The sequence below is a fragment of the Equus quagga genome, chromosome 9, assembly GCF_021613505.1.
Source record: "Equus quagga isolate Etosha38 chromosome 9, UCLA_HA_Equagga_1.0, whole genome shotgun sequence".
NCBI classification, from domain to species: Eukaryota; Metazoa; Chordata; class Mammalia; order Perissodactyla; family Equidae; genus Equus; species Equus quagga.
This window is the reverse complement of record NC_060275.1, coordinates 50,870,809-50,884,763: the sequence shown is the minus strand read 5'-3', so window position 1 is coordinate 50,884,763 and position 13,955 is coordinate 50,870,809.

Here is a 13,955-nt window from a genome sequence, read left to right as displayed (position 1 = left end):
ATAGAGATCCCAGAAATATACCCTTGTATTGATGGTCAATTTTTGACAAGGGTGCCAAGACCATTCAATGGGGAAAGGACAGTCTTTTCAACAAATGGAGCTTGGAAAATTGGGTATTTGCATGCAAAAGGCTAAAGTTGGACACTTACCTAATATCATATACAAAAATTAACTCAAAATGGATCAAAGACTTAAATGTAAGAGCTAAAATTATAAAATTCTTTTTTAAAAACAAATTTTATTTTTCCTTTTTCTCCCCTAAGCCCCCTGGTACCTAGTTGTGTAAATACATAGTTGTGGGTCCTTCTAGTTGTGGCATGTGGGATGCTGCCTCAGCGTGGCTTGAAGAGCGGTGCCCTGTCCATGCCCAGGATTCGAACCGACAAAACCCTGGGCTATCCAAGCGGAGCATGCAAATTTAACCAGTCGGCCACCGGGCCAGCCCCTATAAAATTCTTAAAAGATGACATAAGGTGAAACTTTCATGATATTGGATTTGGCAATGATTTCTTGGATATGACATCAATAGTGTGAACACAAATGAAAAAATAGATAAATTGGACTTTATCAAAATTAAAAACTTTTGTGCGTCAAAGAACACTATCAACAGAGTGAAAAGAGAATCTACAAGTTAGGAGAAAATATTTGCAAATCATTTATCTGATGAAAGGTCAATACCCAGAGTATATAAAGAACTCCTGCAATTCATTGACAGCAAAAAACAGATAATACAAAGAAAAATGGACAAAGAACTTGAATAAACATTTCTTCAAAGAAGATATACAGATAGCCAAAAAGCACATGAAAAGATGCTCAACATCACTAATCATTAGGGGAATCAAATCAAAACTACAGTGACATACCATCTCACAACCATTAGCATGGCTAATACCAAAAAAGCAGAAAAGAACAGGTGTTGGTGATTTGTGAAGAAATTGGAAGCCTCGTGCATTGCTGATGGGAATGCAAAATGGTACAGCCCCTGTTGAAAACAGTATGGCAGTTCCTCAAAAGATTAAACATAACATTTCCATGTGATCCAGGAATTCCACATCTGGACATACAGTCATGTGCCACATAAGGACACTTTGGTCAACAACAGACCACATATATGACAGTAGTCCCATAAGATGATAATGGAGCTGAAAAATTCCTATCGCCTAGTGATGTCATAGTCTTCATAACATGGTAGCACAACGCATTACTCACATATCTGTGCTGATGCTGGTGTGAACAAATCTGCAAGTAATGTGCTGCCAGTATAATGTATAGCACATACAATTATGTACAGCACCTAATAATTGATAATGATAATAATGCATATGTTACTGGTTTATGTATTTACTATACTATACTTTTTATCATAATTTTAGAGTGTATTCTTTCTACTCATAAAAAAGTTTACTGTAAAACTGTGCCTTGTTATGCTGGCAGCAGCCTCATACATCTCATGTTCACTCTGTCTCTTGATTGCATCTTTTTCCTCTTGGGCTTGATTTAATCTCATGTTGTTTTGTTCATCATGGCCCCTCACATACAAAATCCACTGCTAATGTTGCCAATAAGAGGCCTTGTGGAGTCATTGACCTAGAAATAAAATTAAATGTGCTTAAGGACTGTGAACGTGGAAAATCAGTGGTGGTTATTGCTCTCCAGTCAGGCATGTCACATTCCACCATAGCTACAATCTTGAAGAACCAGAACAAAGTGATGGAAGCTGTTAATGGATCTGCTTCATTGAAGGCAATGAGACTAACAAAAATTCTAGAAGGGCCCATATCAGACATGGAGAAGCTTCTAATGACCTGTCTTGAAGACCACACACAGAAGCGCATCCCTCTCAGGACCATGATGATCACAACCAAAGCAAAAAGTTTGTTTGTGATGTTGAAAGAAAAGGCAAGAGCCAACTGTGATGTTGAACTTACTGTTAATTCTGGGTGATTTAAACAACTCAAGAATCGTTATTCATTAGATAATGTGAAAGTGAGTGGTGAGTCTGTGAGTGCTGATGTGAAGGCAGCTGAATTATTTTTGGAAACTCTAGGTAAGCTGATTGTGGAGGAAAATTACTTGCTAGAGCAAATGTTCAATATGGATGAAACCTCTCTATTCTGGAAATGGATTCCTAATAGGGATTTTATCAACAAGGAGGCCAAGTCAATGCCAGGTTTCAGGCTTTTAAGGACAGGAGAACAGCCTTGCTTGGGGTCAATGTTGCAGGCGATAAACCAAAACCCTCTGTGATCTGGCACAGGGAGAATCCCAGGGCCTTCAAGCATATCAATAAGCACCCACTGCCAGTGTACTACAGGAGCAGTAAGAAGTCATGGATGACCCAGCTCCTCTTCCAAGAGGCCCTCTTGAATTGCTATACCAGCAAAATAAAGAAGTACTGTTAGAGAAGAACATACCTTTCAAGATTTTGCTTATCGTTCATATGCTCCTGGTCATCCTCCTTTTATTGGTGATCATCATCCCAATATCAAAGCAGTGTTTCTCCTTCCAAATATCACCTCTTTGACCCAACGAATGGATCAAGGAGTTATAACAGCTTGTAAGACCTACTATCTGAGGAGGATCTTTGCCCAGGCTATTGCTGCAACTGAGAAAGATACTAAGAAGACACTCATACAATTCTGGAAGGATTACAACATCTATGACTGCATCAAGCCGCTTGCTTGAGGTTGGGGTGATGTCACTAAGGAGTGTATCAATGGCTTCTGGAAGAAGATACTAGAGAGGTTCATTCATGACTTCAAAGCATCTGCCAAGGAAGAAGAGATTGCAAAAATCAACAAGGCTGTGGTTGAGATGGCAAAGAACTTTAGCCTGGGTGTGGATGAGGATGACACTCTTGGAAGTGATGCCTGAGGAACTGACTTATGAGTTGCTGCAAGTAGAACAGGAATGCATAGCTGAAGAAGAGGCAAGAGAAAAGGAAACTACAGGAGGAGAAAAAGAAGAAGAACCCCCAAGAAAATTCACAGCAAAGGGTTTAGCAGAAGCTTTTGCAGATCTCAACAAGCTCCTTAAACAGTTTGAAAACATGGACCCCAACACTAAAAGTTTTCATTAATAGAGAGGAATGTTCATGGTGCATTATCTGCTTACAAGCAAATCTATGATGAAAAAAAGAAACAAACCAAGCAAACCACCATGGACATATTTCTAAAGAGTGACACCTCCTCAAGAAAAGACTCAGGCAGGTCCTTCAGGAGGTATTCCAGAGGAAGGCATTGTCATCATAGGAGATGACAACTCCATGCATGTTATTGCCCCTGGTGACCTTCCAGTGGGACAAGACCTGGAGGGGAAGACAGTGATGTTGATGATCCTGACCCTGTGTGGGACCTAGGCTAAGGGGTGTGTTTGTGTTTCAGTTTTTAACAAAAAAGTTTTAAAAGTTTTTAAAAAATTTTTTTAAAAACCTTATAGAATAAGGATATAAAGAAAGAAAATATTTTTGTACACCTGTACAATGTATGTTTTAAGCTAAGTGTTATTACAAGAGTAAAAAGTTAAAAAAAATTAAAAAGTTCATAAATTAAAAAAGTTATAATAAGTGAAGGTTAATTTATTACTGAAGAAAGAAAAATATTTTTTATCAATTTAGTGTAGCCTAAGTGTACAGTGTTTGTAAAGTGTACAGTAGTGTACAGTAACATCCTACGCCTTCACATTCTCTCACCGCTCACTCACTGACTCACCCAGAGCGACATCCAGTCCTGCAGGCTCCATTCATGGTAAGTGCCCTGCACTGGTGTACCATTTTTATCTTTCGTGCTATATTTTTATTTTACCTTTTCTCTGTTTAGATATGTTTAGATACACAGATCATTGTGTTACAGTTGCATGCATATTCAGTACAGTAATATGCTCTACAGGTTTGTAGCCCAGGAGCAATGGGCTACCCCATATAGTCTAGGTGTGTAGTAAGCTATACCATCCAGGTTTGTGTAAGTACACTCTATGATGTTCACACAAGGATGAAATCACCTAATGATGCATTTCTCAGAATGTATTCCTGTTGCTAAGCAACACATGACTGTATACCCAAAAGAATTAAAAGCAGGGGTCTGAATAGATATTTGTACACTTATGTTCATACCAGCATCATTCACAATAGCCAAAATGTGGAAGCAGCCCAAGTGTCCATTGAAGGATGAGTGGATAAACAAAATGTGGTATATACATACAATGGAATATTATTTAGCATTTAAGAGGAAGGAATTCTAAGAGATACTACAACGTGGATGAACCTTGAAGACATTATGCAATGTGAAATAAGCCAGTCATAAAAAGACAAATACTATATGATTCCACTTATATGAGGTACCTAGAGTAGTCAAATTCATAGAGACAAAAAGTAGAATAGTAGTTGTGAAGGGCTGATGAAAGGGGGTAATGGGGAGTTATTAATAGGTACAATTGGCCTTTCATGTCTTGGGTTCCCTATCTGGGAATTCAACCAACTGTGGATCAAAAGGCCTATGATGGCTACATCTGTACTGAACACGTACAGATGTTTTTTTCCTGTCATTACTCCCTAAACAGTACAGTATAACAACTATTTACATAGCATTTACATGGTATTAGAGATTATAAGTAATCCAGAGATGATTTAAAGTATACAGGAGGATGTGTGTAGCTTATATGCAAATGCTACGACATTTTATATAAGGGACTTGAGCACTGTCAGATTTTGGTATCTTTGGGGGTCCTGGAACCAATCCCGCGCGGATACTGAGGGACGACTGTATTTTCAATCTGGGAAAATGAAAAAAGTTCTGGAGATGTATGGCGAGAATGGTTGCGCAATATTAATATACTTAATACCACTGAACTGTATAGTTAAAAATGGTTAAAATGTTAAATTTTATATTTATGCATATTTTACCACAATACAAAAATGTGTAGAGATGTGCAAAGATTCCAGAATATCTAACACTACTCTTTCTATTTTATTGAGGTATAATTGACATACAATATCATATTAGTTGCAGGGTACACTATAGTGATTCAATACTTATATACATTACAAAATGATCACCATGATAGCAGTAGTTACCATCTGTCACCATACAAAATTATTACAAAATTATTGACTATATTCCCTATGCCGTACATTACACCCCCATGACTTATGTATTTTATAACTTGAAGTTGGTACCTCTCAATCCCCTTTACCTATTTCACCCACCCCCAACCCCTCTCCCCTGTGGTAACTCCCAGTTTATTTTCTGTATCTATGAGTCTGTTTCTGCTTTGTTTTGCTTATTTATTTTTGTTTTTTAGATTCTACATATACATGAAGTCATACTTACAGTTTTTGTCTTTTTCTGTCTGACTTAGTTCACTTAGAATGGTATCCTCTAGGTCCACCCATGTTGTTGCAAATGACAAGATTTCATTCTTTTTTATGACAGTACTATTCCATGACTGACTAATATTCCATTGTGATATATACACGTATATATCCCACACCTTCTTTATTCATTCATCTATCAATGAATACTTAGGCTACTTTCATATCTTGACTATTGTAAATAATGCTGCAATGAAAATTGAGGTGAACGTATCTCTTCAAATTAGTAGTTTTGTGTTCTTCAGATAAATATCCAGAAACGGAATAAAATGATTTATTTGATTTTTTTGAAGAACCTCCATATTGTTTTCCATAGTGGCTGCACCAATTTACATTCCCACCAACAGTGCCTGTGTTCCCTTTTCTCTACATCCTCACCAATTCTTGTTATGTTTTTGTCTTTTTGATAATAGCTGTTCTGACAGGTGTGAGATGGTATCTCATTGTGGTTTTGATTTGCATTTCCCTGATGATCAGTGATGTTGAACAATTTTTCATGTGCCTGTTGCCTGTCTGTATGTCTTCTTTGGAAGAATGTCTATTCAGGTCCTCTGCCCATTGTGTCATTTGTTTTTCGATATTAAGTTGTATAAGTTCTTAATATGTTTTGGATATTAACCCCTTATCAGATATATGATTTGCAACTGTCTTTTCCCATTCAGTATGTTGCCTTTTCATTTTTTTTTTATTTTTATTTTTATTTTTATTTTTTTAAGATTTTATTTTTTCCTTTTTCTCCCCAAAACCCCCCGGTACATAGTTGTGTATTCTTCGTTGTGGGTTCCTCTAGTTGTGGCATGTGGGACGCTGCCTCAGCGTGGTCTGACGAGCAGTGCCATGTCCGCGCCCAGGATTCGAACCGACGAAACACTGGGCCGCCTGCAGCGGAGCGCGCGAACTTAACCACTCGGCCACGGGGCCAGCCCCATGTTGCCTTTTCATTTTGTTGATGGTTTTTCTTCACTGTGAAAAGCTTTTTAGTTTGATGTAATCCCATTTGTTTATTTTTGCTTTTGTTGCTCTTGTCTGAAGAGATTGGTCTAAAAAAATATTGCTAAGACTGATGTCGGTAAGCAGACCACCTACGTTTTCTTCTAGGAGTTTTCTGGTTTCAGACCTTACATTCAAGTCTTTAATCCATTTTGAAGTTATTTTCGTATATGGTGTAAGATAGTGGTCCAGTCTCATTCTTTTGCATATAGCTGTCCAGTTTCCCCAACACCATTTATTGAAGAGACTCTTTTTCCCCCATTGTATAGTCTTGCCACCTTTGTCATAGATTAATTGACTATATGTGTGTGTTTATTTCTGGGCTCTATATTCTATTCCTTTCATCTATAAGTCTATTTCTGTGCCAGTACTATACTGTTTTTATTATTATAACTTTGTAGTATAGTTTGAAATCAGGGAGCAGGATATCTCTGGCTTTGTTCTTCTTTCTCAAAATTGCTTTGGTTATTCGAGATCATTTGTGGTTCCATACAAATTTTAGGGTTCTTTGATCTAGTTCTGTGAAAAATGCCATTGGTATTTTGATGGGTATTTCATTGAATCTATAGATTGCTTTGGGTAGTACGGACATTTTAACACTATTAATTCTTTCAATCCATGAGCATGGTATATCTTTCCATTTATTTATGTTGTCTTCAACTTTTTAATCAGTGTGTTATAGTTTCCAGACTACAGGTCTTTCACCTCCTTTGTTAAATTTATTCCTGCGTGTTTTATTTTTTATTTTATTTTTAAAGATTAGCACCTGAGCTAACATCTGTTGCCAATCTTCTTTCTCTTTTTTTTCTTCTTCTCCCCAAAGCCCCGCCCAGTACATAGTTGTATATTCTAGTTCTGATTGCCTCTGGTTGTGCTGTGTGGGACGTCGCCTCAGCATGGCCTGAAGAGCAGTGCCATGTCCATGCCCAGGATCCAAACCTCCAAAACCTGCGCTGCTGAAGCAGATTGTGTGAACTTAGCCACTCAGCCATGGGCCTGGCCCCTATTTTTTTGATTCACTTGTAAATGGGATTGTTTTCTTAATTTTTCTTTTTGATAGCTCACTATAGTGTATAGAAATTCAACAGATTTCTGTATATTAATTTTGTCTCCTGCAACTAACTAAATTCATTTATTAGTTCTAATAGGTTTTTGGTGGAGTCTTTAGGTTTTATATGTATAGTATCATGTCATCTGCAAATAATGACAATTTTACTTCTTCCTTTCCAATTTAGATACCTTTATTTTTCTTGCCTAATGCTATACCTAAGACTCACAATACTATGTTGAATAAAATTGGGGAGAGTGGGCCTCCTTGTCTTGTTCCTGATCTTAGAGGAAGGACTTTAAGCTTTTCATCATTGAGTATGAGGTTGTCTGTGGATTTGTCATATGTGGCCTTCATTGTGTTTAGGTACATTCCCTCTATACTCACTTTCTTGAGAGTTTTTATCATAAACAGATGTTAAATTTTGTCAAATACTTTTTCTGCACCTACTGAGATGATCATAAAATTTTTATCCTTCATTTTTTTAATGTGGTGTATCACATTGATTGATTTGTGGATATTCAACCATCCTTGCATTCCTGGAATAAATCCCACTCTTCATGGTGTATGATCCTTTTAATGTATTGTTGAATTCAGTTTACTAACATATTGTTGAGGATTTTTGCATCTATGTTTATCAGAGATATTGCCCTATAATTTTATTTTTTTTGTGGTTTCATTGGTATCAGGGTAATGCTGGCCTTGTAAAATAAGTTTGGAAGCATTTCTTCCTCTCAATTTTTTAAAATGACTTGATAAGATGGATATTAACTCTTCTTTAAATGTTTGTTAGAATTTATCTGTGAAGCCTCTGGTCCTGGACTTTGGTTTTTGGGGAGTTTTTAAATTACTGATTCAGTTTTACTACTTGCAATCAGTCTATTCAGATTTTCTACTTGTTCATAATTCAGTTTTGGAAGGTTGTGTGTTTCTATGAATCTATCCATTTCTTTTAGTTTCATTGTTATTTTATTTTATTTTTTTTAGTTTCCATTTCATTTATTCTTGCTCTGATCTCTATTATTTCCTTCCTTCTATTAACTTTGGACTTTGTTTGTTCTTCTTTTTTTTAGTTCCTTTAGGTGTAAAGTTAGATTGTTTATTTGAGGTTTTCTTATTTCTTGATGTAGGCCTGTATTGCTATGAACTTTCCTCTTAGGACTGCTATTGCTGTGTCCCATAGATTTTGGAAAGCTGTATTTCCATTTTCATTTATCTCAAGGTATATTTTTATTTCCTCTTTTATTTCTTCACTGACCCATTGTTTGTTTAGTAGCTTATTTATTCTCCATGTGTTTGTGTTTGTTCAGTTTTCTTCTTGTAATTGATTCCCAGTTTCATACTGTTGTGGTTGGAAAAAATGCTTGATATGATTTAAATCTTTTTAAATTTGTTGAGACTTGTTTTGTGGTCTAACATGTGATCTATCCTGGAGAAGGATCCATGTGCCCTTGAAAAGAATGTATATTCTGCAGCTTTTAGATTGAATGTTCTGTATATATCTATTAAGTCTATCTGGCCTAATGTGTCATTTAAGGCCAATCTCTCTTTATTGATTTTCTGTCTGGATGATCTATCCATTGAAGTAAGTGGGGTATTAAAGTCTCCTACTATTATTGAATTATTGTCAATTTCTCTCTTTACATCTGTTAATGTTTGCTTTATATATTTAGGTGCTCCTGTGTTGAATGCATAAATATTTACAAATATTATATCCTCTTCTTGCATTGACCCATTTATTATTATGTAATGCCTTTCTTTGTCTTTGGTTACAGTCTTTGCTTTAATGTCTATTTTGTCTAAGACACTCTTGATGAAGAGAAAGACATAACTAGAAGATATAAAAAGTTATTATAAAGCTGAAGTAATTAAGACAGTGTGATATTGGCATAGGAGTAGAAAAATTAATCATTGGAACAGAAGTGAGAGGTCAGAAACATACTCAGCGTATGTAGAAACTTGATGTCCAAATGAGGTGGCATTGTAAACCAATGGAGAAAAGATGAGCTTTTCGATAAATGGTTCTGGGACAATTGATTATCCATATGGGAGTGAAGTTGTTCATGTCATGGCATCTGGCTTCCCCAAAACAAGTGATCTGGAAGAGGGAGTACAACAGAATGACCAAGAAGGGAGCTTCAATGTCTTTTTATTAGCTAACCTTGGAAGTGACATACCATCTATCACTTCTGCCAGAGTGGGTCTTACAGACCAACTGTGATACTGTGTGGGAGAGGACACAATGGTTTGAATACCAAAGTGGGGGTCTTGGGGCCATCTGGGAGGCTGGTTACCTACCACAGAGGATATATAAGGAAAATAACTTCATGACCTCAGTATAGAAAATGATTCATTAAGATCATAAAGAAAAAGATTAATAAATTTCACTATACATATGGGCCATAGAAAGTCATGGGCATTCTCTATGAAGAGTGGTGTCCCATAGTCCTTCAGTTTCCTCCTACATAGGTCCTGGACAAGCCCAGGAAAATATAGCAGGATTGCTTTTAGGGTACAGACCATGAGGCCTTGGCTTAAGATGGGGCACAGACATTTCCTTCCCCCATGACTGAGGCAAAAAGGGAAGAATAAAGAAGATTTCTGTGACTTTGAATTTGAAATACTTCAGTCTCATCCAGGATTTGTTTAGTCAACAAATACATTTTAAGGAACTCTTATTTATAAAGTGCTGGCATTGAACCATTAGAAATTGCATTCTCAAGAGGATTTGCATCATTTAGAGATTCAACACCATTTCAAATTTCACCTAGAATTAAGTGAGAAATGTGAACATTTTCGTCTAATGTGGTCACTCTATTAAACAACTAAAATCAAACCCAGGGCAACCAGGAAGAGGGGTTTATATAGAGTTATTTACTCTCCCTTTTAAAGTTGTATTAATTCACTTATTTTATTTTGAGCACCTACTGCACATCCAGTGTTGTGCTAAATGTATCACACACATTATTTCTAACCACATCTCTGTGAAGCAGTTTTAATCCATTGAAAAGAACAGTAGCAATCATGCACAGAGACACAACCATGACAACAGCGTTAGGGCTTACAGCTCACTTTGGCTGTCATAATGATTGCTGAGATTAGGAGGACAGTGGTTAGGCTCTACTTTGGCAGTTCCAATGATCACCCGCCTCTGACAAGGTGTTCTTTTTTCTAAAGTGTTACCCCAATCTTGGTCTCCTGCCAGCATTTTGCTGCTGCTTCTCTCTTTTGCCCTGGTTTTCCTTTCATCTTTTCTCCCCACCATTCTGCATCTCCCCTCTCCCCAAAACCAAATTAGTGAGAGGTGAGAAATTGTTGTCAGACTTATGTAAAGCTCTTCTGTTTTGTTTATTTGCCATCTCAAGTCCAGATTATAGAGAAGTTTTACTATTAAGGAATAAATTGAGTAAAAAGTAGATTATCCAGAGAAATAAGTAGAAAATCTGATTTTTGGAATTATATGAATAAATGATAGAAAGGGGGAAATGAAGAGAAAGATCATGAAGCAACAAGAGGAGGAACAAGGTGATTTCATGACATCCTGTCATTGTGGAGCTGGTCTCCATGTCCTGCTTTCAAAGCCAAGCTCTGCCCCGAAGACGGTGTGTTTTCATCTCTTTGAATAAACAGTCAAAAATATGTTTAACAAGTATAACACTTATATTTTGAGCGTCAATATGAGTAAAGAATGGAGTCAGGCTTGTAGAGATTTCTAGACATAGACAAATGCACCATAATTTCCCTAAAACATTTATTTCTGAGTTTCAAAGCAGCACTTAAAGGTTTTTTTTGGGAGGAGGCAAGATGTATAGATCTACATTTTTCCAGGTATGTTTTTTAAAACATTCTTTCTTATTGTAAAATATATGTTTATTTATATTAATAATTTATATAAAAATGTGAAGCCAGCATCCATTTAATAACTAAATAACTACCAAGTCAAGAACAAGAACACTAGGGGCCGACCCCATGGCTGAGTGGTTAAGTTCACACGCTCCGCTTCGTTGGCCCAGGGTTTCTCAGGTTCGGATCCTGGGCGCGGACATGGCACCGCTCGTCAGGCCATGCTGAGGTGGTGTCCCACATGCCACAGCTAGAAGGACCCACAACTAAAAAAATATACAACTATGTACCAGGGGGCTTTGGGAAGAAAAAGGAAAAATAAAATCTTTAAAAAGAAAAAAAAAAGAACACTGCCCTAGGGGCACCATGCTTTTCTGATCTATCACCCCTGCTTCCTCTCTGGAAGTAACCACTATTCTGCTGTGTTTCTCTCTTGCTTGTCTTTATAATTTTACCAGCTAATATGCATCCCTAAATAACATAGTTTAGTTTTGGCATTTTTGAACTTTACATAAATTAAAAAATCATACTCTAACGCAATAGTCTTCTCTAACTTGCTTCTTTCACTTAGCATTTTTGCGAGTTTCATCTATGTTGATGTGCATATTGCTAGTTCATCCACGTTCATTACTGCATGGTATTCTATTATACGGATGTACCACAGGCTATCCGTTTTACTTTAATGAACATTATTGCCCATTTTTGACTGTTAGAAACAATGCTGCTGGAACTCTTTAATGTAAGTCACCCAGTGCATATGTGCAAGATCTCTAGGTTAGGGGCTGGCCAGGTGGCACAGTGGTTAAGTGCCCACATTCCGCTTCATCGGCCTGGGGTTCGCCTGTTTGGATCCCGGGTGCGGACGTGGCACTGCTTGTCAAGCCATGCTGTGGCAGGTGTCCCACATATAAAGTAGAGGAAGATGGGCACGGATGTTAGCTCAGGGCCAGTCTTCCTTAGCAAAAAGAGGAGGATTGGCAGCAGATGCTAGCTGAGGGCTAATCTTCCTCAAGAAAAAAAAAGGTGAAAATATTAAAGAAAAAAAACCTCTAGGTTATATGTCTAGGGGTGTGATTGATGGGTTTTAGGGTATGAGACTGTTCGAATGTAAAAAGTAATGCAGAACTGTTTTCCAAAACAGTTGTACCAGTTTACACTCCCACCAGCAGGGTGTGAGAGTCTGTCCACATTCACACAAACACTCAGTGTTGTCAGGGTTTTACATTTTTGTCAGTCTGGTAGCACAGAGTGGTATCTATTTGGATTAGATATTAATTAATTAGGGATTAATCTGCACTTCCATGATCATTAGTGAGCTTGAGCATATTTTGTACTGGCCATTCGAGTTTTCTCTTTTGTGATGTGCAGATTCCAGTCTTTTGTCCGTTTTTCTACTGGATTGTTTGTCTTTTTCTTGTTGATTTGTTAAGTTCCTCTATCAACTTTGTTATCAGATATATGTTGCAAACGTGTGAGAGGGCCTGGAGGCACCAGTAAAGGCTTCAGAGAACGGATGAGGACTCCGGGGTCCTGTGGGCGGAGTTGAAGTTCTCCAGACATGGAGAAAATCCCGCAAGGAGGGAACAGTTTCTGCAAAGATTACATTTGTTTAGGGGCCTCCGCTCAAATATGAGTGAGAAAAGGTAAAAAGGAGAAAGAACCGCCTTCCCTCTTCAGCTCAGGCAAGTTAGATTTGTTTCTGGGTTTAACACTCCGCTTTCTGAAGACTCGTCTTAACGCGGACGAAGCGGATGTGTGTTTCTCCAGGCCGGGCTTCAGCTCTTCACGGCGCCTTGAGAGGCTCATCTCCGAGAAATACGACATGTCTCCGGGCAAGGGGGGCCAAATTGGAGGAAACCATCATCTAAGCAAAATAGTTTCCATCATCCAGCCTTACTCCCTTTAAAATTTCGAAGTATGTTAAGTATTTGAAAGCCCAACCTAACGAGAGTATTCATAATGAAGACGTCCTTCAGAAGACATAATTTATCTGCTTTTCGTGGAAATCATTTAGGAGCAGCAGTTCAAAGCTTGAAATGGATTTTCCTTTTATTTGCTATCTCTACAGCTGACAGATCTGTCTGGCTGAGCAGTGATTTGGCAATGCTTGGTTCTGATTCCAGCTTTTTAAAAGTACAGTTAAGGAAAACTGTAATTCTGAGGCAACGTACATTGGAATCCTTACTTGGCCCCTCATTACCTCATTCACTAGGGAGGGAAGCGCTCTGACTGCAGATCACGTGCTTTGGCCTGGGGAGAAGGTGACTCTTATTTTGTTCTGACCGCCTGGGCCTCAGAGCAGGCGGAGGAAGGCTGAAAATAGTCACTCCTCCGCCACGGCCACGTTGGTCAGGCGGGATGGCCTGTCTAACATGGTCTCCTGAGGTCAGCCTCACCAGTTAAGGTAGGTATGATGTGAGCGGAGTTGGGAAAAGCCCAAGGAAAACTTTACAAAGGTTTAGATTTATTCAAGTTGTTTACATTTGCTAAAAGATAAAACTGAAGTGTACTTTTCTGTTCAAAGTTTGAGTTTTCAAATTGTTTCTAAGTCAGCATCCTCAGACCCCAGGTCTGAACCAAATTTAATGCCACTTTTCCCCTTCTATATTATGTATCATCATTTGGTCAGCAGTCTTGTGAAAGGCAGACACTTGCCTGCTTTCTTTCACTCATTCAGCATATTATTAAACAAGTATTATGTGCCAG